General features: G+C 41.3%; 1 long non-coding RNA gene across 1 annotated transcript; it reads left to right on the top strand.

Moving 5' to 3' along the window:
* On the top strand, positions 1-27,757 carry LOC135932438 (uncharacterized). The gene is made up of 3 exons (XR_010573526.1): positions 1-74; positions 8,197-8,335; positions 26,603-27,757. It is a non-coding gene; the product is annotated as an uncharacterized LOC135932438 (long non-coding RNA).

Raw genomic sequence — 27,757 nt, 5'->3', positions numbered from 1 at the left:
GTATTTGTAGCCTGGCTAGCAAACCAGCATTTCATCTCCGAGGAAGTTATCCCAGAGAGAAGTAAAGCAAGTGTGTAAGTTCATCTCTGAATGTTCGTAAAGCGTTCCCACATTAAGCTTAACAACCGATATATTTAGCGACTGCCTCTCTCTCTCCCTCCCTCTCCTGCCGCTACTTCATGAAACTGCTTAATGATCAGCTGATCGGCTTTTCTGTCGCGAGTCTGTCTCTCTTCTTTGTTTTTGGCCCACTTTGCACCAGAAAAAGGAAACCAGCGGCTGAACAACAGCAGCACGTTTAAGCTTGATAAGCTGTTGTTAGAATTTATTTAATATTACTTTCTACACCAGGATCCTTTTCTACGTAGCTGACGGCTGGTAACTGTGCAGGGGTGGATCTAGCAAAGTTTAGCCAGGGGGGCCGATAGGGCATGAACAGGGAAAAGGGGACACAAAGACATACTTATCTTTCTTATTCTCATTTAAAATGTCTAGCTTTTAATAAATAATTATCTGAATCTTACACCCAAAGTTTTAATCTGATGTAAAATGTATAGAAGTCCATTACTGTATATACTAACTGTTAAGTCTAATATACCCTAGTAAGCTATAGTACTTTTTCCTTTGGGAAGATACCATCTGTGCAGTTTGCAATTCTGTTGAAGAAAGATATTGAATCTATTTAATTATTCTTGAAAAATAATTTAATTCTGTGCATTTTTTTTTACACTGCATCAAATAAAAGTTGATTACTTCAATTAAGCATCATGAGGTGGGGGGTGGTTCCCTATTTTTTTTTGCTGGGAGTTTGCAACCCTATTTGTTAGTTTGCTTAATATTTCTGCTAAGTACTCTTTAAAATACCAGAATAGGGAGGATAGAGTAGGTTTAAGTTTATTAGATTGATCAGTGTTTCTGAACTATGAAATATTTTGGGTGCAGTGTATTTTTTACATACAGGTATAACAGAATAGCTTTAGTGTTGTTGTTTATTTAAACTTGAGTATAAACTTATACAAAATGCAGCAATATATTAAAAAACAGTTTTATTGATTAAAAAACACACTATATCGGAGTCATATCGGTATCAGCAGATATCCAAATTTATGATATCGGTATCGGTATCGGACATAAAAAAGTGGTATCGTGCCATCTCTACACTTAACAACTCTTGCACCTATCCATAATTAAGTAATGATAGAAAAATGTTATAGAACCAAAACACTGGAATTGTGTTTATTATTATTTTAATACTTGAATACCTCTGCAATGCAACTGGTACATGTGTTATTTTTACCTGTGCTTTTTTAAATCCAGCTGTTGAGGGATCCACTACCTTTAGCAGCCTCACATAACTCCTTTTGTTGCTGTTTCCTCCTCCTTTCCTTACGAGGCATGTCTGGACAGTGTTATATCATGAGTAATTTTTTTTTAAATCTATGCACATAAAACACACACACATAAATGTACATACAGTGACATATTATACCTTCTCCAGAATATTTTTTTTTATATACTATGGCCACAGGTTTGCATCATGGTGCTGATCCAGAATCCTTCCTTTATTATTTATTCCTAGTGTTATAATAATAAAATAATAAGAATTAAAAAATAATAATAAATATAAAATAATGTATTTATGATAATTCCATTTATTTGACTATCCAATCTGTGCAGCCAGAAAGCTTATTAAATGTTTAAACAGTATACTTTTTGTATATCTGAAATATAAATCTAATATAATCTATTTCTTAATGTATTTACTTTAAAATACTGTGTGTTTTTTTTAATTTCATAATTATAGTAATCCATAATTGTGTGGATATGCATATTAGACAGTTTTTAGTGAAATATAAGCCCTCCAGAAAGGCAGGAAAAGTCCTGTAACATACTTTAAAACAAAATGTTTTTTAACTCGGTGGACAGAGCTACAGACCCATGACACCCTTACCCAGTTAGCTAGCAGGTAATGACTAGCACTAGTTGTGCAGTTAATAAAAGGACAGGTAATGTTTTGTTGCGCTGTTGCACACATAGCACGCTCATTTGTTTCGTTTGGTCAGTTGCCACAAGACAATGTTGAAAACCCAATTCTTTGATCGTCGGGCTGAAGGAAGAACGACACTCGGTGTTTAATGCTCTGTTTAATCTCTTTAATCAGTACAATTCATACAATCGTCCGGACAGTCTAACTGTTGCACACACTCTTATAGTTTCAACCCCCGCACCAGTCATAAAACCTAAACATTCACATTTTTTCTCCCTCAGTGAGCCTAAGTTACGACCTTGGCTTCCTGTTTTTCTCCTCCTGTGCAGTATGTTCTGTTCTCTTTGTAATCAAAAAGCAAGGCCATGATTCTATGCAACCAGTAGTCAAAGGAGTTTGCAAAGAAAAGCGTCTGGACTTCTTTGAGTTGCTTGAAGACGTTTCACCTCTCATCCGAGAAGCTTCTTCAGTTCTAAGGTCAAATGGCCGAGAGTCCCAGATTTAAACCCAGTGGGAGTATCCCCCCAAAGAGGGACAAAGGACCCCCTGATGATCCTCTAATCACATGAGCCAAGGTGTGAAAGCGGGTGTGGGACCTAATCAGCCAGGGTTTCGGGTGAGCTCATTGTGAAACCTGGCCCCACCTTGTCATGTGAATTCCTGAGGTCAGATGGCCCAGGATGTGAGTGGGTGTTAAGGCGTCTGGGGAGGGAACTCAAAACTGGATTATAGATGGCAGACAGTTGGTGTCGTAAACCACCGCCTCTGTTCAAAGATGGTCGCTCACAGTGGACATAGATGGCCTCTTTCACTCCTCTTTCAAACCGTCTGTCCTCTCTGTCCAAAATGTGAACATTGGCATCCTCGAAAGAGTGACCTTTGTCCTTTAGATGCAGATGGACTGCTGAGTCTTGTATCGTGGAGGTGGCTCTTCTATGTTGTGCCATGCGCTTGTGAAGTGGCTGTTTGGTCTCTCCAATGTAGAGGTCTGGGCATTCCTCGCTGCACTGTACAGCATACACCACATTGTTAAGTCTGTGTTTTGGAGTTTTGTCTTTCGGGTGAACCAGTTTTTGTCTGAGTGTGTTGCTGGGTCTGAAGTACACTGGGATGTCGTGCTTGGAGAAAACTCTCCTGAGTTTCTCAGATACACCGGCTACATAGGGGATGACAACGTTGTTGCGTCTGTCTTTCTTATCCTCCCTCGCTGGTGTCTGATCTTCTTTTCTGTGCCTCTTTGCTGACTTTATGAATGCCCAGTTAGGATAACCGCATGTTTTGAGTGCTTCCTTTACGTGTGTGTGTTCCTTCTTTTTCCCTTCAGGCTTAGAGGGAACATGTTCTGCCCGGTGGTGTAGGGTCCTGATTACCCCAAGTTTGTGTTCCAGAGGGTGATGGGAGTCAAAGAGGAGGTACTGGTCCGTGTGTGTGGGCTTCCGGTAAACTTCGATGTTGAGGTTGCCATTCTCTTCAATGTGCACAGCGCAGTCCAGGAAAGGCAAACAGTTATCCTTTGTGTCTTCCCTGGTGAACTTGATGTTTTTATCCACAGCGTTAATGTGCGCAGTGAAGGATTCCACTTCTTGTGTCTTGATTTTGACCCAGGTGTCGTCTACATATCTGTACCAGTGGCTGGGTACTCTTCCTTTGAAAGAGCCAAGAGCCTTCCTTTCCACTTCCTCCATGTAAAGGTTGGCTACAATAGGTGACACGGGGGAGCCCATGGCACAGCCATGTTTTTGTCTGTAGAAGCCTTCGTTGTATTTGAAGTATGTTGTGGTAAGGCAGAGGTCTAACAGTGTGCAGATCTGATCGGGTGTGAAGTTGGTCCTGTCTTCCAAGGAGCTGTCTTCTTGTAGTCGTTTTCTAACAGTCTCCACTGCCTCCGTGGTGGGTATGCAAGTGAAGAGAGAGACTACATCAAAGGACACGATGGTTTCATCTGGATCCAGGGTAAGTTTCTGGACCTTGTCGGTGAAGTCGGTGGAGTTCTTGATGTGGTGTGGGGTGTTCCCCACGAGAGGTGCAAGGATGGTAGCAAGGTGTTTCGCAATGTTATAAGTGGCTGAGTTTATGCTACTGACTATGGGTCTGAGTGGGACCCCTCCCTCTTTGGGGGGATACTCCCACTGGGTTTAAATCTGGGACTCTCGGCCATTTGACCTTAGAACTGAAGAAGCTTCTCGGATGAGAGGTGAAACGTCTTCAAGCAACTCAAAGAAGTCCAGACGCTTTTCTTTGCAAACTCCTTTGACTACGATGACCTGGATGACTGAGAACCTTCACAGACATAAGCAACCAGTATTTCTTTATAAAATAAGGTATCATGAAACAGTGTAATTCATTTGCAATCATAAATCAGCAGTATAGTGTAATACAAATCAGTGTAATAATTTCACAATTTCTAAATCAGTAGTATAATGTAAGCTAAAACAATATAATAATTCCACAGTTTTTAACCAGCGGTATAATGTAGCATAAAACAGTCTAATGATTCCACAACATAACGATATTGTTGAGGGGCACAGGCAGGACTCCACCCACTCACCCACTCACTCACTCGCAAAAAAAAGCTTCAGGGCACCCAAGAGTAAAGGGACAGGTGTTCAAGCCCCCTTCGCTTCCTCCTCTGCACATGCCTGCTTCTCAGTGTACTTACGGAGTCTAATACTTGTGTTTACCTACTATTTTATTTAAAAAGACTATTGACAAGAAAGTCTGTTTTGAAAGGCTGAGCCTGCAGAGACGAGTGCCATTAAAAAGAGCAATCACATAGTGGTCAGCTATTGCTGTGAAGACAGCAATAGCTGAAAAGTCAGCTCAGCTCCTACAGGAATTAGACATCAGTAACAGTTATATGAATCACTACCTTATTGTGGTGAAGGGTTTTGTGTGTCTTAGTGTCCAAGGAGCTTGGGAGTTCCTTTCCCCCTGGTAGCAGGGTCTCCCAAGGCAAATTGTTCAGGAGTGAGGGGCCAGACCAAGTGGTGTTCAGAAACCTGACAGGATCAGGGTTACCAGAACCTCACGCTGAAGCTAGGCCCATGAGAAGGGCACATTGGAAGGCCCCTGATGGGCTGGATTTCAGCTTGCCTGGGCCAGGGTCAATCCGAAGGAGAAACACCCACAGCCCTCCTGTGTAGCCACCACACACAGAGGGGGTCATATGTGCTCTGTGAAATGTTGATCAGGTGAAGTCAAAGTTGATCAATTCTTGGTTGCTGGTTCTTGGGGCATGGAATGTCACACCTCTGCTGAGGAAGGAGCCTGAGCTAGTGTTGGAAGTTGAGAGATACTGAATAGATCACATTGTCATTTTGAGGGGTAGTATTTTTCGGCTGTGTGCAGAGGTGGGTCGAGTATCCAAAAATTGTACTCAAGTAAGAGTAGCATTACTTTAAAATATTATTACTCAAGTAAAAGTGAAAAGTAGTTGTCAAAAAAGTTACTCAAGTAAGAGTAAAAAAGTACTTGGCGAAAAGACTACTCAAGTAGTGAGTAACTGTTTGAAATGTCCGATTTATTTTATAAATAAATGCTATCAAACAAACAAAAATAAATAAATATACAAATTTTAGCATTTTCCAAATAGAATATATATAAAAACATCAACAAAATAAGGCACAACAATTCTAATTTCCAGATTTCAGTTTTTCACAACATAAAGCTTTTTTCACCAATACCTACAGTAAATAATATAAATATATAAACAGTGCAAACAATTTCCAGTGACAAGATATGCTGTAAACTTGTAAATATTCATTTTTGCTCCAAATGGCACAACAGCCTCAGAGAAAACATTAGAACGAGGCATCTTCAACATATGTACATACAAGGCAGCTCAGTTTACCATAAATTGTATGGGTGTGCATCTATTTCTGCATATTTAGCAAAAATGTGCCATTTCTTCACTCAGTGACGTGATTGTTAAGCTTCAGCAGCAGTTTGCTCTCGAGGTTCTTTCGGTGAAGCTGTAACTGTTTAGCAGTGAACAGGAGTCCTGCATGACTGAGAAGTCCTTCACAAGCTCCAGATGCAGGAAGAGCTGTATTGATTTTGATTGACAGCTTCTTGATGTGAGGAAAGCCATGCAATAGATCCACACCTCCAGTGAATGGACATGAAAGGTACCTCTCCAGTTCCCCTGCTTCTGGCTTTCCTGACCCCATGGATCCATCATCTTAGTCGGTTAGGCTGCTGTTTGCGCTGGCCTCATCCAGCTCTGTGTCTAGGTGATGTCTGATGAAGTTCAGACCTGTGGAAAGATATATGGTTTTCAAAAGAATTAGGTCTGGTCATTATAGTACTGTATACACTGCCAAGCTGCGGATGTTTGGGAAGAAAATTTGATCACACTGGAGATGTTTTTTACTAACTCTTGTTGAAAAACAAAATCTTGTCATTCATATCCCGCATTCCAGATTAAGTTTAAAATAAGAACGCCTGCAAGTACGAACGAGAGAATTAGGTATATTGTAATAGGTATATTGTACCTACATGATAGTATATTGTGCAAACATGAAAAGTATATTGTTAGAACAATATACTTTTGTTAGAACAATAGTATACTATAATAATATACTTTTCACGTTATAACGTGACATAGCTCTATTTTTCTTTTGCCTGGGTTGCAGCTCTACGCTTCCGTATCCGAGGCTTTTCAATGTGGCCTCACAAAATTATCACGACTACAACAACCATGAAAAGAGTTGGATGGACATTCCTGCTCAATCACAGCTGCCTGGTCAATGGTTTTCATTAGTAATTTAGCAAAGTTGATAGTGTGTGTGTGTGTGTCTGTGTGAGTGAAAGATAGAGACAGGGAGAGCGAGAGACAGATTTTGTATGATAAGTTTCATGTTATGGACGCACAATTTGAGCACTCAGGTCGCATCAGAGCATCAGGCCGTATATTGTGAGACCCTGCATCGTGACCTATGAACTTCTAAGCCCTGAGATTCAATTGTACAGTTTGAGCAGGAGCTGAATAACGCGACTGAAAAAAAAATCGCACAGTGTTTGCCCAGCTTAATGCAGACTGTTTAAACTAAACAAGCTGCTGTTTCACATAATAAACCCTGTCACCCGCAGTATTGCCTTCTGTTTTAACTGTTAAAGCAGTAGAGACGAGCTGTTTACATGTGCGTTGAACTCTAGCTTGTTTAACCAGGCTAACTGTAAGCTTATAGCTCACACTAGCTAACCAGCGAGCAGTTAAAAGGACAGCTGAAGCTGCACGAAACACCCACAAACTTATCTCACTACAACGTAGCGCCGAAAATATGACTCGCAGCTTGAGCTCGACACAGCTGCTGTAACATAAGACTGACATCCAGCTAACCACAGCTAAAAAGATATTTAGAGAAAACTTACCGTTTCCTCAGGTTACACGAGTTCAGTTGTTTCACGCTGAAAAGTTGGTTTGTTTTGGCTCTCACTGAAGACACCGACACTGAAGACATAGCTGTTCTTTTGTACTGCTTTTAAGCGAAACATTCTTTGTATGTGAGGCCAAGGGTGTTCATCCTCTTCAGCTCTAGCATAGACATTTGGCTCTGCCATGTTTTCATGTGTTTCTTCTTTCCGTGTGTCCGCTACTTTGAAACGCTTGGGCCGCTCTGCCCGCCACAGTTTCAAACTGGTCATGTGACTGCATGGCCATATCTGATTGGTAAAAAAGTTACCGGAAACTCCACTGGTGGCATATTATCTGATGTGTTAAACTAATTATTTTTTTAAAAGTAACGAGTCGAATTTTGCAAATGTAGCGGAGTAAAAGTACCGTTTCTTCTTCACAAATGTACTCAAGTAAAAGTAAAAAGTATCGTGCAAAAAAGGTACTTTAAAAGTACATTTTTTTCAAAAACTTACTCAAGTAAATGTAACGGAGTACATGTAACTCGTTACTACCCACCTCTGGCTGTGGTCATCTCTGGGCAGAGCCGTTCTCACTCTCTCTCAGGAGCCGCACCTGATGCTTATTAACGCAGCAGCATTTAAGTCCAGCTGTGTCAACTATTCTTCGCCAGAACGCCAGAACGCCAGCTAACCAGCGTTGGTGTTGGCCAACTCATGAGCTTTGTTATCATCGTGCTTAAATTAACCTTGTTTTCTCCAGTCTCTAGTTGCCTCTACAGATATTCTCTTGACCTACCAACAGTTATGACCAACACGGTCGCTGAACTTACCTGCTGCCATCTCCACCACAGCACCACAGGGAGGCAGGCAGGTTTCCCTTTTCACCAGTCCTGTTGGACTCACGGATCACTCAACTCAGGAATGGGCTCACACTCACCCAGAGCTTCTCTCACCGACCCTCCTCTCATGTGTGCCTCTCCCTGCAAACAAGTAAGTCATAAACAGACACTCATTGGAATTATCACCGCGAACCAGTTGCTGCATCCATTTGTTGACTTACCTCCCCTCTGTTACAGTCGCCCTGACTCCCGGATCACTTTCCCAGCTCCCCGGCCTGATCTCAGTCTCACTTGGATTCCTAGCCTTGCTCATGGAACAAACAGCTCACATTAACCAGTCACCCGCCATAACTAAGTCTCCCTCTTAGATTATGCATCCTTCTTAGTGTCAATTCACCTACCTTAGCACTCATAGTCACATTATCATGATAAAGACTCCTTCATAAACTAAGTACCTTGTTTATATATGTTATGTTTCTTGGTGTTCATAGTCCTAGTGCCATCAGCTCTCGCCATAGCTAAGCTAGTTTATTGTTTTCACAGTTCATAGTGTCATTTATACTGCTTGTTCCCTGTCTGTGCACTTGTGTATTTGCCTTGCTGTTTCACTTTTGCCTATATATAGCCCGCACTTCTTCACCATCACTGTATATAACTGTCACGTTTCTTTTTCCACGTGACTTAGTGTTCATGTTGAATCTTTCCTTTGGTCCATCTCATGTCTGACATTGTTCGCCATGACACACATGGCCTGGGTGCTATTACCAGTCTTATGGAGAAGGTTCAACTTTATTCCAGTCTGAGTTTGTCCTTGATGAAAAGCAGTGAGCAGGGGTGGGTCCCTTTGTCTTGGTACCTGTACATTTGTGTTTTTTCCCTGGTGAATTAGGGGGTTGATTGCTCTGCCTTAGGGTTAGCGAATATAGGTGAGCTTGGGACTTCATTGTCCTGCTCAGGCACTCGGGAAATCGAAAGAGCGTGGTTGGGAGGGACAGAGTTTGTGTTTTTCTTTCTTTTTGTGAACGAAAGCTGTGGACGGGATTATTTTAACAAACTAAGGACATTTTTGCCTGATAATTATTCTTATTGTCCTGTAACTTTACTGTATAAAGAGCTCAAACCTCCAAAGTTTCAGGAGTAGTTAGTCGTTATAAGAAGTGTTTTGTGAACTAAAACTCAAGAATGTGGGATACTGTTTGTCCATGATTTGGAGTGCCCAGGGTGTGCTCCTGACGCAGGGGAAACGAATTCTGTTGGGGATACCTACCCTGCACATGACCTGCACATGACAGCTGTTGTGCAGGTGAAGCCAAAGGCAAGATATGCTTCATTAAATGTTCTAGTCTTTGGCTTGGAAGGAAGTTGGCTTGGACGCATATTTGGCAATGCTTCAACCTCTGCTTTGCGTTTGTGTGGGAGCCCTGTCAAAAAACCTGTCCATTATGTCCAAGCATTCTCCTTTTTTCTTTTTTTCTTAAATTCATACAATGCAATGGCTCTGCACCCCACCTAGGGAACCCCTGCTCTAGCAGATCATTACATGGAGAAACCCAAGCGTGCCCGTCTACATGAGTGTACACATGGGTGCTAACAGACTCAAACTACACCTTTCTTGGCTGCTACCTCAAAGCACAACATGCGCTGTCGGTCTTCCGTGCTGCACAATAACAATATTTAGTACTTACTGTTACTTACATTTCACTAGCTGGGACCACATCCTCGGTAACGACGGGTGATGAAGGATGAGGAAGTGTGAACTGGTGCTGTGGTTTGGGGAAGGCCTCGAAGGGGACTGGCGACGGCTCCAGGCCGGGCAGATCCCCATGTACTAATGAGAAATGAATGAAGGAAAGGAAGAGAGGAGAAGAGGAGAAGAGAGGGAAAATGGGGGGGGGGCATGAAAATGAGAACAGCAGGTATTGGTGAAGGGGGGCTTTTATAGCCGGAGGGGGCGTGAAGGAGGAGTGGCTCCTGAAATTCAGATGATATCTCCACTTCACTAGCTGGGAACACATGAGCCGCCGCATGAAGGGTATAATGGAAGGGGAATGGCTTCGGCCTTTGTTGATTATGTCAACTACGGCGAGGTTGTCAGAGAGAATGAGGATGGGTCTTTTTGACCATTCGTGGCCCCACAGTAAGGCTGCTCGGGAGGCCAAGCTGAAGAGAACCACCTTCCGCAGTAATAGCCCCCAAAGCCGGCAGAAGGGGCAGCCACTGTGTAGAACTGAACGTCATCGGGGTGGGACAGCTGATTGTCGTAGAAGAAGGTGATGCCGTTCCAGTTAGCGAGCACCAGCGTGATGGAGTCAAGAAGTGACGGTTTAGATGCAGTGAGTGAAAGCAAGTAAGGGATAAAGGAGCGGCCTTGAGGGATTATGCATAGAGCAAAGTTTAAGTGTGTCAAAAGAGAGAGAAGCTGTCGTTTGGAGCAAGTGGGTGCGAGGAGAAAGTTTTGGAGGAGAAGGGTGACGTAATTGAGCTTTTCGATGGGCAGGGAAGCCTGGAAACTTTCGGTGTTGAGGGTTATCCCGAGGAACTCCAGAGATGTTGAAGTTCCTCTGTTTTCTCTTCCGACAAAGGAACGCCGTGTTCGCAGAAGACTGACCTCAGAGTGAATAACACGTGAGCTGGTGGTGACGTGGGAGGGGAGATGACTAGGAAGTCGTCGAGAAGGTGGCAGCTCATGGTTGTTGGAGAGGATCCAACATAGAGCTTCGGAGAGTGAGTCGAAGAGCTTGGGGCTGCTTTTGCAACCGAAGCTCAGCCTGACTGCGGAATAATAGGCATCCCTCCACTTGACTCCGAACAAGCACCGGAAGTCGGGGTGAATCGGCAAGACCTTAAAGGCACTTGTGATGTCGGCTTTAGAAAGCCATGAGCCTCTGCCGGCGAGTTTAATGAGAGAAATGGCGTGGTTCACTTTGGAGTATTTGAGAGAGTAGTTGTCGCTGGGAATGAGGCTATTTATGCTTGGAATCTGACTGCCGTGAGGAGCAGAAAGATCGATGATGATGCGCTTTTTGCCTGAATATTTTCTGGTGGCGATGACCAGAGGGTTGATGCGAGAGAGGGGAAAGGGAGGTTCGGGGAAGGGTCCGATCATAAAACCCTCCCTGACTTCCTTGGCGAGCAGGCTTTCCACAGTTTCTGGGTCTTTGAGAATTGACTGCAGGTTTTTGCAAGTGCAAGAAACCGATGGCTGGGCGACGATCCCTGGGTGGAAGCCTTCTGAAAAACCTTTTACTAGGAAGTTGACGAAGTCTGGGTTAGGGTGATTTTTTTAAGGCGTCTTTTAGTGCCGGAATATGGTTGGGTGTTGAAGCTGACAAAGCTAGTCATGGCTTGGTGGGGTTTTGGGGGCATGCGGGGCAGGAATGGCCGCCACCGCAAAAGGAGCAGCAGTGAAGATAGTGGCACTGAGACATGGAACAGCCGGAGTCGTTAAAGTTATTGCAAATGGTGCAGCCTCCGAGGTGCATGATGGGCCTGCCCCGCTTGTTTGAACCTTGAGGCAAAGGCATGCTGGGGATGGAAATTGTGGGTTTAGAAAGTTTTGGTATGGGAGCTGGTTTCAAGCGGGTAAGAACAGAGGGACGGCGCGAGGGCTGTGGATCGTTTTGGGCTGGGATGATGCAGGCGGAAGCAGGATGTGACGGGGTGCCGCAGCACGACTTGCAGAAGAGAGAAGAACAGGCGGCGAAGACACAGCAGTAGAGTTCCTGATTGAGATTGCCCCAGACGGTGTCTTGGTTAAACTGCTGAAGGCGAGCAGCTGCCTGAGAAACAAACTGGATGTGGTACTGATAAAAGCCGGTGCCGCCGAATCGTAACGCGAGATCGAGAATAATAGTCAGATAGGAGTCAAACTCTTGTCTTCGGGAGGGAAAGGTGGTGCAGAGAACGTCTCTGTATAACGAGAAAGCAAAAGCAAACTCGAGCGGAGTGAGCTCTTTTGAGAAGGGGCTGCACCACATATGATGATGGAACCGTCGTGGCCGTCGATCACCCTGGGAAGAGCAGGCTGCGTGAGAGGAGGGAGAATGAGCTCAGCCAAATCTACGTATTTACTGGCGATGATTTGTTGGCGAAGGTTAGCGGATACAGAAGAAGGTTTTGGGGCTGGTGGGTTGGGAGGAGGAATTGCAGAGGCCAGCGAAAACTGGGCAGTGCTAGCTTGAAAAAATGGAGCCTGGGCTAAAAAGCTAGGCCAGGTGCAGCTTGGAGCTTCACCGACGGGAGGAGGAAAGGCTGCTGGGTTGGAGGGATGAACGGTTGGACGGCTGGTTGTAAGGATGTTAGCTGAAATATGATGGGAAGGAGCGAAGGTGAGAGGACCTGGCATCCCGGTGCTGAGGTTACTTGCAGTGTTTGGTAGAGGAGGAAAAGGTAGCTGAGAGCCTGGCAACCCAGTGCCAAGGTTAGCTGCAGTGCTTAACAGAGGAGCAATGAGTGGCTGAGAACCTAGCATCCCAGTGCCAAGGTTACCTGTAGTGTTTAGCAGAGGAGGAAAAGGTGGCTGAGAACCTGGTAAACTGGTGCCGAGGTTAGCCGCAAAACTGAACGGAGGAGGAATATGTGGCTGAAAACCTGGCATCCCGGTGCTGAGGTTAGCGGCAGAGTTTAGCAGAGGGGGAATATGTGGCTGAGGGCCTGGCAACTCGGTGCCGAGAGGGTTTGTTGGGGCGAGTTGCAAAGGGGGGATTGGAGACCGCAGAACTGGCAACCCTAGCCGAGTGTCATGCTGAGTAGGAGGAGCAGCTAAGGAGGGAGTATGCGGAGTGGTGGCGAGTTGTGGCTGTTGCTGGCTGGGTGAGGCGAAAAAAAGCAAGGAAGCGTCGTTAATGGAGGCGCTGGCTTCATTTATGCCCGGAGGAGGATTAACTCTGTTCGGTGAATGAGAGCGGGAGCGCTGAGATGTTAAGAAGAAACGGAATAATGTATCCTTGTTATCGGATCAGCGAAAGCGGATGCCTCTCTCTTTCAAAACTCATTGGAGACAGGGGCGACGGTCCAGTCAGAGATCTTTGTCGGCAAAGAATCTTCGGGAGACCTCACTGCAGTGTGGGAACGGCGACACGACCTTGGAGTTGAACACTGAGATGGATTGTATTTCCAGGAAGCTCCGCGGGGCTGGAGATGCGCCGCAGGATGATCCGGAGTGGAGCTCTGCCGTGAACCTTTACTGGGAGTGGATCGTCATAGCAGTTCGAAGGTTGTAGTTTCGCGGGGATGTGGGCCGCTGTATTGTTGAATGGAGCGAAGAGAGGAGTTCCGTTGGATGCAAACAGCGGACCTGACAGCTGCGCGGCGAGGACGGCTGCTGGAAGGCGCCCCAGACGGGTCGGCTGTAATCGGCTTCTCCGCGGCGGCTCCACTAGGAAGTTTAGGTTGTAGATCCCGGACTGCCTGGGGAAAATCAGGTGGAGAAAGAGTGAGGTCTTGGTCCGATGGGCTGAGCGACAGGGATCCGTGATGATGAGCCGAAGGGTGAGCAGGAATCAAACTCTTAGAATTTTGCGAGGCGTCTGACGACGAGGGTTGTTCGCATGAAAATGATAACAGCAGGTATTGGTGAAGGGGGGCTTTTAGGGGCGTGAAGGAGGAGTGGTCCCGCTCCTGAAATTCAGATTATATCTCCACTTATTTAGATTATTGCAATGATGTTGTGTGTATTGTGTTGCTCATTTTGTGAATAACTTGAAAATCTTAGCTCAAACACCTGCAAAACCTAGGTTATTCACAGCTTTTACACTCAACTAGGTTATTCACAAAGTTATTTTGTGAATAACTTGAAAATGTTGTTCTAATAGCAACAAACGCACTGTCTTGGCGAAATAAAGCGATTTTCATTTACTAGATGAAGACAGCTGTAACTTTTGATAGAAGACTCGGACACAGATATTTAAGGCTTTGCCTTATAGAATTCAGCATTTCTGTGCTGGGGAAATAGGTTTTGCAGGTGTTTGAGCTAAGATTTTCAAGTTATTCACAAAATGAAAACCTATACTTTGTTTCAGGCGAGAACTCCTTTCAAATGCATGTAATAGCAACAAACGCACTGTCTTGGCGAAATAAAGCGATTTTCATTTACTAGATGAAGACAGTTGTAACTTTTGATAGAAGACTCGGACACAGATATTTAAGGCTTTGCCTTATAGAATTCAGCATTTCTGTGCTGGGGAAATAGGTTTTGCAGCTGTTTGAGCTAAGATTTTCAAGTTATTCACAAAATGAAAACCTATACTTTGTTTCAGGCGAGAACTCCTTTCAAATGCATGTAATAGCGAGGAACGCACTGTCTTGGCGAAATAAAGCTCTTTTCATTAACTTCATAAAGACAGCTGTAGCTTTTGATAGAAGACTCGGACACAGATATTTAAGGCTTTGCCTTATAGAATTCAGCATTTCTGTGCTGGGGAAATAGGTTTTGCAGGTGTTTGAGCTAAGATTTTCAAGTTATTCACAAAATGAAAACCTATACTTTGTTTCAGGCGAGAACATTCAAATGCATGTAATAGCGACAAACGCACTGTCTTGGCGAAATAAAGCGATTTTCATTTACTAGATGAAGACAGCTGTAACTTTTGATAGAAGACTGGGACACAGATATTTAAGGCTTTGCCTTATAGAATTCAGCATTTCTGTGCTGGGGAAATAGGTTTTGCAGGTGTTTGAGCTAAGATTTTCAAGTTATTCACAAAATGAAAACCTATACTTTGTTTCAGGCGAGAACATTCAAATGCATGTAATAGCGACAAACGCACTGTCTTGGCGAAATAAAGCTCTTTTCATTTACTAGATGAAGACAGCTGTACCTTTTGATAGAAGACTGGGACACAGAGGTGATACTTTGTTTCAGGCAGAGCTTTGCCTTATAGAATTCAGCATTTCTGTGCTGGGGAAATAGGTTTTGCAGGTGTTTGAGCTAAGATTTTCAAGTTATTCACAAAATGAAAACCTATACTTTGTTTCAGGCGAGAACATTCAAATGCATGTAATAGCGACAAACGCACTGTCTTGGCGAAATAAAGCTCTTTTCATTTACTAGATGAAGACAGCTGTACCTTTTGATAGAAGACTGGGACACAGAGGTGATACTTTGTTTCAGGCAGAGCTTTGCCTTATAGAATTCAGCATTTCTGTGCTGGGGAAATAGGTTTTGCAGCTGTTTGAGCTAAGATTTTCAAGTTATTCACAAAATGAAAACCTATACTTTGTTTCAGGCGAGAACATTCAAATGCATGTAATAGCGAGGAACGCACTGTCTTGGCGAAATAAAGCTCTTTTCATTTACTAGATGAAGACAGCTGTAACTTTTGATAGAAGACTTGTACACAGATATTTAAGGCTTTGCCTTATAGAATTCAGCATTTCTGTGCTGGGGAAATAGGTTTTGCAGGTGTTTGAGCTAAGATTTTCAAGTTATTCACAAAATGAAAACCTATACTTTGTTTCAGGCAGAACTCCATTCAAATGGATGTAATAGCGAGGAACGCACTGTCTTGGCGAAATAAAGCTCTTTTCATTAACTTCATAAAGACAGCTGTAGCTTTTGATAGAAGACTCGGACACAGATATTTAAGGCTTTGCCTAATAGAATTCAGCATTTCTGTGCTGGGGAAATAGGTTTTGCAGCTGTTTGAGCTAAGATTTTCAAGTTATTCACAAAATGAAAACCTATACTTTGTTTCAGGCAGAACTCCATTCAAATGCATGTAATAGCGACAAACGCACTGTCTTGGCGAAATAAAGCGATTTTCATTTACTAGATGAAGACAGCTGTAACTTTTGATAGAAGACTGGGACACAGAGGTGATACTTTGTTTCAGGCAGAGCTTTGCCTTATAGAATTCAGCATTTCTGTGCTGGGGAACTAGGTTTTGCAGCTGTTTGAGCTAAGATTTTCAAGTTATTCACAAAATGAAAACCTATACTTTGTTTCAGGCGAGAACATTCAAATGCATGTAATAGCGACAAACGCACTGTCTTGGCGAAATAAAGCGATTTTCATTAACTTCATAAAGACAGCTGTAACTTTTGATAGAAGACTCGGACACAGATATTTAAGGCTTTGCCTTATAGAATTCAGCATTTCTGTGCTGGGGAAATAGGTTTTGCAGGTGTTTGAGCTAAGATTTTCAAGTTATTCACAAAATGAAAACCTATACTTTGTTTCAGGCGAGAACTCCTTTCAAATGCATGTAATAGCAACAAACGCACTGTCTTGGCGAAATAAAGCGATTTTCATTTACTAGATGAAGACAGTTGTAACTTTTGATAGAAGACTCGGACACAGATATTTAAGGCTTTGCCTTATAGAATTCAGCATTTCTGTGCTGGGGAAATAGGTTTTGCAGCTGTTTGAGCTAAGATTTTCAAGTTATTCACAAAATGAAAACCTATACTTTGTTTCAGGCGAGAACTCCTTTCAAATGCATGTAATAGCAACAAACGCACTGTCTTGGCGAAATAAAGCGATTTTCATTTACTAGATGAAGACAGTTGTAACTTTTGATAGAAGACTCGGACACAGATATTTAAGGCTTTGCCTTATAGAATTCAGCATTTCTGTGCTGGGGAAATAGGTTTTGCAGCTGTTTGAGCTAAGATTTTCAAGTTATTCACAAAATGAAAACCTATAATTTGTTTCAGGCAGAACTCCATTCAAATGCATGTAATAGCGACAAACGCACTGTCTTGGCGAAATAAAGCGATTTTCATTTACTAGATGAAGACAGCTGTAAGTTTTGATAGAAGATTGGGACACAGATATTTAAGGCTTTGCCTTATAGAATTCAGCATTTCTGTGCTGGGGAAATAGGTTTTGCAGGTGTTTGAGCTAAGATTTTCAAGTTATTCACAAAATGAAAACCTATACTTTGTTTCAGGCGAGAACTCCATTCAAATGCATGTAATAGCGACAAACGCACTGTCTTGGTGAAATAAAGCGATTTTCATTAACTTCATAAAGACAGCTGTAACTTTTGATAGAAGACTCGGACACAGATATTTAAGGCTTTGCCTTATAGAATTCAGCATTTCTGTGCTGGGGAAATAGGTTTTGCAGGTGTTTGAGCTAAGATTTTCAAGTTATTCACAAAATGAAAACCTATACTTTGTTTCAGGCGAGAACTCCTTTCAAATGCATGTAATAGCAACAAACGCACTGTCTTGGCGAAATAAAGCGATTTTCATTTACTAGATGAAGACAGCTGTAACTTTTGATAGAAGATTGGGACACAGATATTTAAGGCTTTGCCTTATAGAATTCAGCATTTCTGTGCTGGGGAAATAGGTTTTGCAGGTGTTTGAGCTAAGATTTTCAAGTTATTCACAAAATGAAAACCTATACTTTGTTTCAGGCGAGAACTCCATTCAAATGCATGTAATAGCGAGGAACGCACTGTCTTGGCGAAATAAAGCGATTTTCATTAACTTCATAAAGACAGCTGTAGCTTTTGATAGAAGACTCGGACACAGATATTTAAGGCTTTGCCTTATAGAATTCAGCATTTCTGTGCTGGGGAAATAGGTTTTGCAGCTGTTTGAGCTAAGATTTTCAAGTTATTCACAAAATGAAAACCTATACTTTGTTTCAGGCGAGAACTCCTTTCAAATGCATGTAATAGCAACAAACGCACTGTCTTGGCGAAATAAAACGATTTTCATTTACTAGATGAAGACAGCTGTAACTTTTGATAGAAGACTCGGACACAGATATTTAAGGCTTTGCCTTATAGAATTCAGCATTTCTGTGCTGGGGAAATAGGTTTTGCAGGTGTTTGAGCTAAGATTTTCAAGTTATTCACAAAATAAAAACCTATAATTTGTTTCAGGCGAGAACTCCATTCAAATGCATGTAATAGCGAGGAACGCACTGTCTTGGCGAAATAAAGCTCTTTTGATTAACTTCATAAAGACAGCTGTAGCTTTTGATAGAAGACTCGGACACAGATATTTAAGGCTTTGCCTAATAGAATTCAGCATTTCTGTGCTGGGGAAATAGGTTTTGCAAGTGTTTGAGCTAAGATTTTCAAGTTATTCACAAAATGAAAACCTATAATTTGTTTCAGGCAGAACTCCATTCAAATGCATGTAATAGCGACAAACGCACTGTCTTGGCGAAATAAAGCGATTTTCATTTACTAGATGAAGACAGCTGTAACTTTTGATAGAAGACTCGGACACAGATATTTAAGGCTTTGCCTTATAGAATTCAGCATTTCTGTGCTGGGGAAATAGGTTTTGCAGGTGTTTGAGCTAAGATTTTCAAGTTATTCACAAAATGAAAACCTATACTTTGTTTCAGGCAGAACTCCATTCAAATGCATGTAATAGCGACAAACGCACTGTCTTGGCGAAATAAAGCGATTTTCATTTACTAGATGAAGACAGCTGTACCTTTTGATAGAAGACTGGGACACAGAGGTGATAATTTGTTTCATGCAGAGCTTTGCCTTATAGAATTCAGCATTTCTGTGCTGGGGAAATAGGTTTTGCAGCTGTTTGAGCTAAGATTTTCAAGTTATTCACAAAATGAAAACCTATACTTTGTTTCAGGCGAGAACATTCAAATGCATGTAATAGCGAGGAACGCACTGTCTTGGCGAAATAAAGCTCTTTTCATTTACTAGATGAAGACAGCTGTAACTTTTGATAGAAGACTGGGACACAGATATTTAAGGCTTTGCCTTATAGAATTCAGCATTTCTGTGCTGGGGAAATAGGTTTTGCAGGTGTTTGAGCTAAGATTTTCAAGTTATTCACAAAATGAAAACCTATACTTTGTTTCAGGCAGAACTCCATTCAAATGCATGTAATAGCGACAAACGCACTGTCTTGGCGAAATAAAGCGATTTTCATTTACTAGATGAAGACAGCTGTAACTTTTGATAGAAGACTGGGACACAGATATTTAAGGCTTTGCCTTATAGAATTCAGCATTTCTGTGCTGGGGAAATAGGTTTTGCAGGTGTTTGAGCTAAGATTTTCAAGTTATTCACAAAATGAAAACCTATACTTTGTTTCAGGCGAGAACTCCATTCAAATGCATGTAATAGCGACAAACGCACTGTCTTGGCGAAATAAAGCTCTTTTCATTAACTTCATAAAGACAGCTGTAGCTTTTGATAGAAGACTCGGACACAGATATTTAAGGCTTTGCCTTATAGAATTCAGCATTTCTGTGCTGGGGAAATAGGTTTTGCAGGTGTTTGAGCTAAGATTTTCAAGTTATTCACAAAATGAAAACCTATACTTTGTTTCAGGCGAGAACTCCATTCAAATGCATGTAATAGCGAGGAACGCACTGTCTTGGCGAAATAAAGCGATTTTCATTTACTAGATGAAGATAACTGTAACTTTTGATAAAAGACTGGGACACAGATATTTAAGGCTTTGCCTTATAGAATTCAGCATTTCTGTGCTGGGGAAATAGGTTTTGCAGGTGTTTGAGCTAAGATTTTCAAGTTATTCACAAAATGAAAACCTATAATTTGTTTCAGGCGAGAACTCCATTCAAATGCATGTAATAGCGACAAACGCACTGTCTTGGCGAAATAAAGCGATTTTCATTTACTAGATGAAGATAACTGTAACTTTTGATAAAAGACTGGGACACAGATATTTAAGGCTTTGCCTTATAGAATTCAGCATTTCTGTGCTGGGGAAATAGGTTTTGCAGCTGTTTGAGCTAAGATTTTCAAGTTATTCACAAAATGAAAACCTATACTTTGTTTCAGGCGAGAACTCCATTCAAATGCATGTAATAGCGACAAACGCACTGTCTTGGCGAAATAAACCTCTTTTCATTTACTAGATGAAGACAGCTGTAGCTTTTGATAGAAGACTGGGACACAGAGGTGATACTTTGTTTCAGGCAGAGCTTTGCCTTATAGAATTCAGCATTTCTGTGCTGGGGAAATAGGTTTTGCAGCTGTTTGAGCTAAGATTTTCAAGTTATTCACAAAATGAAAACCTATAATTTGTTTCAGGCGAGAACTCCATTCAAATGCATGTAATAGCGAGGAACGCACTGTCTTGGCGACATAAAGCGATTTTCATTTACTAGATGAAGACAGCTGTACCTTTTGATAGAAGACTCGGACACAGATATTTAAGGCTTTGCCTTATAGAATTCAGCATTTCTGTGCTGGGGAAATAGGTTTTGCAGGTGTTTGAGCTAAGATTTTCAAGTTATTCACAAAATGAAAACCTATACTTTGTTTCAGGCGAGAACTCCATTCAAATGCATGTAATAGCGACAAACGCACTGTCTTGGCGAAATAAAGCGATTTTCATTTACTAGATGAAGATAACTGTAACTTTTGATAAAAGACTGGGACACAGATATTTAAGGCTTTGCCTTATAGAATTCAGCATTTCTGTGCTGGGGAAATAGGTTTTGCAGGTGTTTGAGCTAAGATTTTCAAGTTATTCACAAAATGAAAACCTATACTTTGTTTCAGGCGAGAACTCCATTCAAATGCATGTAATAGCGAGGAACGCACTGTCTTGGCGAAATAAAGCTCTTTTCATTAACTTCATAAATACAGCTGTAGCTTTTGATAGAAGACTCGGACACAGATATTTAAGGCTTTGCCTTATAGAATTCAGCATTTCTGTGCTGGGGAAATAGGTTTTGCAGGTGTTTGAGCTAAGATTTTCAAGTTATTCACAAAATGAAAACCTATACTTTGTTTCAGGCGAGAACTCCATTCAAATGCATGTAATAGCGACAAACGCACTGTCTTGGCGAAATAAAGCTCTTTTCATTTACTAGATGAAGACAGCTGTAGCTTTTGATAGAAGACTGGGACACAGAGGTGATACTTTGTTTCAGGCAGAGCTTTGCCTTATAGAATTCAGCATTTCTGTGCTGGGGAAATAGGTTTTGCAGCTGTTTGAGCTAAGATTTTCAAGTTATTCACAAAATGAAAACCTATAATTTGTTTCAGGCGAGAACTCCATTCAAATGCATGTAATAGCGAGGAACGCACTGTCTTGGCGACATAAAGCGATTTTCATTTACTAGATGAAGACAGCTGTACCTTTTGATAGAAGACTCGGACACAGATATTTAAGGCTTTGCCTTATAGAATTCAGCATTTCTGTGCTGGGGAAATAGGTTTTGCAGGTGTTTGAGCTAAGATTTTCAAGTTATTCACAAAATGAAAACCTATACTTTGTTTCAGGCGAGAACTCCATTCAAATGCATGTAATAGCGACAAACGCACTGTCTTGGCGAAATAAAGCGATTTTCATTTACTAGATGAAGATAACTGTAACTTTTGATAAAAGACTGGGACACAGATATTTAAGGCTTTGCCTTATAGAATTCAGCATTTCTGTGCTGGGGAAATAGGTTTTGCAGGTGTTTGAGCTAAGATTTTCAAGTTATTCACAAAATGAAAACCTATACTTTGTTTCAGGCGAGAACTCCATTCAAATGCATGTAATAGCGAGGAACGCACTGTCTTGGCGAAATAAAGCTCTTTTCATTAACTTCATAAATACAGCTGTAGCTTTTGATAGAAGACTCGGACACAGATATTTAAGGCTTTGCCTTATAGAATTCAGCATTTCTGTGCTGGGGAAATAGGTTTTGCAGGTGTTTGAGCTAAGATTTTCAAGTTATTCACAAAATGAAAACCTATACTTTGTTTCAGGCGAGAACTCCATTCAAATGCATGTAATAGCGACAAACGCACTGTCTTGGCGAAATAAAGCGATTTTCATTTACTAGATGAAGATAACTGTAACTTTTGATAAAAGACTGGGACACAGATATTTAAGGCTTTGCCTTATAGAATTCAGCATTTCTGTGCTGGGGAAATAGGTTTTGCAGGTGTTTGAGCTAAGATTTTCAAGTTATTCACAAAATGAAAACCTATACTTTGTTTCAGGCGAGAACTCCATTCAAATGCATGTAATAGCGAGGAACGCACTGTCTTGGCGAAATAAAGCTCTTTTCATTAACTTCATAAATACAGCTGTAGCTTTTGATAGAAGACTCGGACACAGATATTTAAGGCTTTGCCTTATAGAATTCAGCATTTCTGTGCTGGGGAAATAGGTTTTGCAGGTGTTTGAGCTAAGATTTTCAAGTTATTCACAAAATGAAAACCTATACTTTGTTTCAGGCGAGAACTCCTTTCAAATGCATGTAATAGCGAGGAACGCACTGTCTTGGCGAAATAAAGCTCTTTTCATTAACTTCATAAAGACAGCTGTAGCTTTTGATAGAAGACTGGGACACAGATATTTAAGGCTTTGCCTTATAGAATTCAGCATTTCTGTGCTGGGGAAATAGGTTTTGCAGGTGTTTGAGCTAAGATTTTCAAGTTATTCACAAAATGAAAACCTATACTTTGTTTCAGGCGAGAACTCCATTCAAATGCATGTAATAGCGAGGAACGCACTGTCTTGGCGAAATAAAGCGATTTTCATTTACTAGATGAAGATAACTGTAACTTTTGATAAAAGACTGGGACACAGATATTTAAGGCTTTGCCTTATAGAATTCAGCATTTCTGTGCTGGGGAAATAGGTTTTGCAGGTGTTTGAGCTAAGATTTTCAAGTTATTCACAAAATGAAAACCTATAATTTGTTTCAGGCGAGAACTCCATTCAAATGCATGTAATAGCGACAAACGCACTGTCTTGGCGAAATAAAGCGATTTTCATTTACTAGATGAAGACAGCTGTAGCTTTTGATAGAAGACTCGGACACAGATATTTAAGGCTTTGCCTTATAGAATTCAGCATTTCTGTGCTGGGGAAATAGGTTTTGCAGCTGTTTGAGCTAAGATTTTCAAGTTATTCACAAAATGAAAACCTATAATTTGTTTCAGGCGAGAACTCCATTCAAATGCATGTAATAGCGAGGAACGCACTGTCTTGGCGAAATAAAGCTCTTTTCATTAACTTCATAAATACAGCTGTAGCTTTTGATAGAAGACTCGGACACAGATATTTAAGGCTTTGCCTAATAGAATTCAGCATTTCTGTGCTGGGGAAATAGGTTTTGCAGCTGTTTGAGCTAAGATTTTCAAGTTATTCACAAAATGAAAACCTATACTTTGTTTCAGGCGAGAACTCCTTTCCAATGCATGTAATAGCAATAAACGCACTGTCTTGGCGAAATAAAGCGATTTTCATTTACTAGATGAAGACAGCTGTAACTTTTGATAGAAGACTCGGACACAGATATTTAAGGCTTTGCCTTATAGAATTCAGCATTTCTGTGCTGGGAAAATAGGTTTTGCAGGTGTTTGAGCTAAGATTTTCAAGTTATTTACAAAATGAAAACCTATAATTTGTTTCAGGCAGAACTCCATTCAAATGCATGCAATAGCGACAAACGCACTGTCTTGGCGAAATAAAGCGATTTTCATTTACTAGATGAAGACAGCTGTAGCTTTTGATAGAAGACTCGGACACAGATATTTAAGGCTTTGCCTTATAGAATTCAGCATTTCTGTGCTGGGGAAATAGGTTTTGCAGGTGTTTGAGCTAAGATTTTCAAGTTATTCACAAAATGAAAACCTATACTTTGTTTCAGGAGAACTCCATTCAAATGCATGTAATAGCGACAAACGCACTGTCTTGGCGAAATAAAGCTCTTTTCATTAACTTCATAAAGACAGCTGTAACTTTTGATAGAAGACTCGGACACAGATATTTAAGGCTTTGCCTGATAGAATTCAGCATTTCTGTGCTGGGGAAATAGGTTTTGCAGCTGTTTGAGCTAAGATTTTCAAGTTATTCACAAAATGAAAACCTATATTTTGTTTTGGGCGAGAACTCCATTCAAATGCATGTAATAGCGAGAAACGCAGGTTTTGCAGCTGTTTGAGCAGAGATTTTCAAGTTATTCACAAAATGAAAACCTATACTTTGTTTGGGGCGAGAACTCCATTCAAATGCATGTAATAGCGAGAAACGCACTGTCTTGGCGAAATAAAGCCTTTTTCTACAACTTCATACAGACAGATGTAACTTTTGATAGAAGACTCAGACACACGTACTTAAGCTTTTATCTTATAGAATTCAACACACCCGTGCTGGCAAAATAGGTTTTGCAGCTGTTTGAGCTCAGATTTTCAAGTTATTCACAAAATGAAAACCTATACTTTGTTTTGGGAGAGAACTCCATTCAAATGCATGTAAGAGCGAGAAATGCACTGTCTTGGTGAAATAAAGCCTTTTTCTACAACTTCATACAGACAGATGTAACTTTTGATAGAAGACACAGACACAAATATTTATGGCTTTATCTTATAGAATTCAACACACCCGTGCTGGCAAAATAGGTTTTGCAGCTGTTTGAGCTCAGATTTTCAAGTTATTCACAAAATGAAAACCTATACTTTGTTTTGGGAGAGAACTCCATTCAAATGCATGTAAGAGCGAGAAATGCACTGTCTTGGTGAAATAAAGCCTTTTTCTACAACTTCATAAAGATAGATGTAACTTTTGATAGAAGACTCAGACACAAATATTTATGGCTTTATCTTATAGAATTCAACACGCCCCTGCTGGCAAAATAGGTTTTGCAGCTGTTTGAGCTCAGATTTTCAAGTTATTCACAAAATGAAAACCTATACTTTGTGTCGGGCGAGAACTCCATTCAAATGCAGTGGGAAACGCACTTGATAGGTTTGTAGTATAAACCAATTCGCTGGAACATTCAAGACAATTCAGTTACACAGCAAAAAGCATTGAACACCAAGCAGAACTCTTTATATTTCTCATATACGAGGGAGGCCCAAACCAAGTGTCGTTCCTTCCACTTGACCTCAGTTGCTCTCGTCCGCTCCCTCGTAACACTGCTCTTTTATTAAGTTTACATGAATATACATAGGTTCATTAACACAGGTACACATGTGAACAAAGAGTACCGTCTGTGCGCGCGCGTGTGTGTGTGTGTGGGGTCAAGATGTGACCCCATAAACGACTTCCCTAAACCTTCTGGTCTGGAAGTCCAGCTGTTCATCTAAACAAAAGGCACTTATACTAAAACAGATATACGTGTGTTTGCCATACCATATATCAGCAAGAGAATATACGAGATCTCTCATGACCCTAGAGTGTGAGTGTGTATGCCAGAACACTCTGGAATGCACACAAAGTCTTTGCAGACTACTAAGGATCAGACATCCTATCACTACTGTTGCGAAATCAGTTTCACCCCGGTTCTTTTTATTCCTCGGGCATCCAGAAACGGCACTGGACTCAGTAGTCATTTTCACAAAACCTTTATTCATCTTTATTCATTCTCAGTTAAGCATGCATCTTCTAGAAGGGGAGACGTGCAAGGCCGGTGTCCCTCTGCAGATCTTCCACTCCTTTGTTTGTTACAGTCAGCTTTATAGAAGCGACCCCATCATAAAACCCCCATGGTGTGCTGCAAACTCTGTGTCTGTGTGTGTATGCACGAGCACACAGCCCCACAGCATGATGGAACCGCCACCAGATTTTACTGTGGCTAGCAAGTGTTTCTCTTGGAATGCTGTGTTCTGTTTCCACCATGCATACCGCCTCTTGTTATGCCCAAATAACTCAATTTTAGTTTCATCAGTCCACAGCACCTTATTCCAAAATGAAGCTGGCTTGTCCAAATGTGCTTAATCATACTTCAAGCGACTCTGTTTGTGGCATGTGCACAGAAAAGGCTTCTTCTGCTTTACTCTCCCTTATAGCATCTCCTTGTGCAAAGTGCGCTGAATAGTTGAACGATACACAGTGACACCATCTGCAGCAAGATGATGTTACAGGTCTTTGGAGCTGGTCTGTGGGTTGACTATGACTGTTCTCAACATCCTTTGCCTCTGCTTATCTAAGATTTTCCTTGACCTGTTACTTCCGGCCTTAACTAGAACTGTCCCTGTGGTCTTCCATTTCCTCACTATGTTCCTCACATTGGAAACTGACAGCTGAAATCTCCTAGATAGCTTTTTGTATACTTCCCCTAAACCATGATGTTGAACAATCTTTGTTTTCAGGTCATTTGAGAGTTGTTTTGAGGCTCCCATGTAGCCACTCTCGAGAGAAGATGCAAAGAGGAGAAAAACTTGCAATTGTCCACCCTAAATACCCTTCCTCATGACTGGATTTACCTGTGTATGTAGGTCAAGGGTCAAGGGTCAATGAGCTTACCAAACAAATTTTATGTTTCAATAATTAGTGCTAAAGGTATTCAAATCAATAAAACAACAGGGGTGCCCAAATTTATGCACCTGCCTAATTTAGGTTAAGTAACTATTGCACCCTTTCTGTAAATCCTATAAACGTCATTTCACTTCTCAAATATCATTGTGTTTATCTGCTATATGATATATTTAAATGAAACATATTAGATTATTAGATTATTGAGGTGTCGCAGAGAGGTGTTTTCCTTTTCTGTCCTTTGCAGAAGAAGGAGCAGATTCCAGAACCACAGCAAAACCACGAAGGGGTTGGTGAGAATCCAGGAAGCACCACACTGAACGGATCTGGTCAATAAAGAGGGACACGGATGTGACCTAAAAGACGCATAGATCCCAGAGAATCGCCCGTCCCAGAAGATTAGTTGTTTACACTGTAGAGAAGGTCAAAAGCACGTCAGACAGAGGTTATAGTGTGAGCACAAAGTAATGAAAAGTAATGGGAGGATTAGCTTTAGGAATAGTTTGTATGATTTTTATGTTATGTCCATTGCCCAAACACAGTGGTCATGCCGGAGATGGTCTACCCATTAAAGGGGGACAAAGGGACAATTAAGTGAACTGTAAGTTGTGTGCTGAGAAACCAGGAGTGCTTTTTAAAGAAGAAACGGGTTAACTCTATAGAGACTGTTTCCACAGATTGACAAAATAATCTAGGACCTTTTATTAGGAAAAGCTAATTATATCTGTTTGGATTTTACCGTGAGCAGTGAGGGAAGTCAGAAGCGGGTTTAAACTATCATGCTGGGTGAAAAGGGGGTGTTAGGAAGTAAAGGTAGGACAGCTCACAGCCCTGTCTTGGAGCTTGATTTATTTGTTTGATTTATTTGTTGTGGATAGAAGTAATTATGCCACAATAATAAGGGAACACTGAAAATACACAACCCGTTGAGGGGACGGATGACATATATGGTTGGGCAATAGAAAGGTTTCATTTTGTTTAGTATGATTTCTTTTGTTAAATTCTTAGCTATTATTCTCACATGCAAGTAAAGTTAATGGGATAACTCATGAATTAGTTCATCTCTCAGTTAGAGAGATGAAAAAGGGGGAAGTTTTTAAGGTAAAATATATATTCTTAGTGCTTATTTGCTGTTTATATTGTTTTAGGTAGGCCAGTAGATTGGGAAAGTCAGAAAGTATGCTAAAGGTCACAAAGTGTAAGACAGGAAACTGCAGGAGACGCTTTATGCAGAAGTAGACAGGAAGTGAAACTAGGCAGAGTGCACTGCAGAGTTGTTTTGATCGAAACTATGTGTGACTATGTATGACTGATTATGTTGTGCGCATTTGGCTGCTAATGCTTCAGATCTGCTCAAGATTTAGCCTGTGCACATCCCCTTCCAGAAAGTAATGCTTGAATA

Source organism: Pelmatolapia mariae, linkage group LG22 (assembly GCF_036321145.2).
Source record: "Pelmatolapia mariae isolate MD_Pm_ZW linkage group LG22, Pm_UMD_F_2, whole genome shotgun sequence".
In the NCBI taxonomy this organism is placed as follows: domain Eukaryota; kingdom Metazoa; phylum Chordata; class Actinopteri; order Cichliformes; family Cichlidae; genus Pelmatolapia; species Pelmatolapia mariae.
This window is presented reverse-complemented; position numbering and strand designations above follow the sequence as displayed.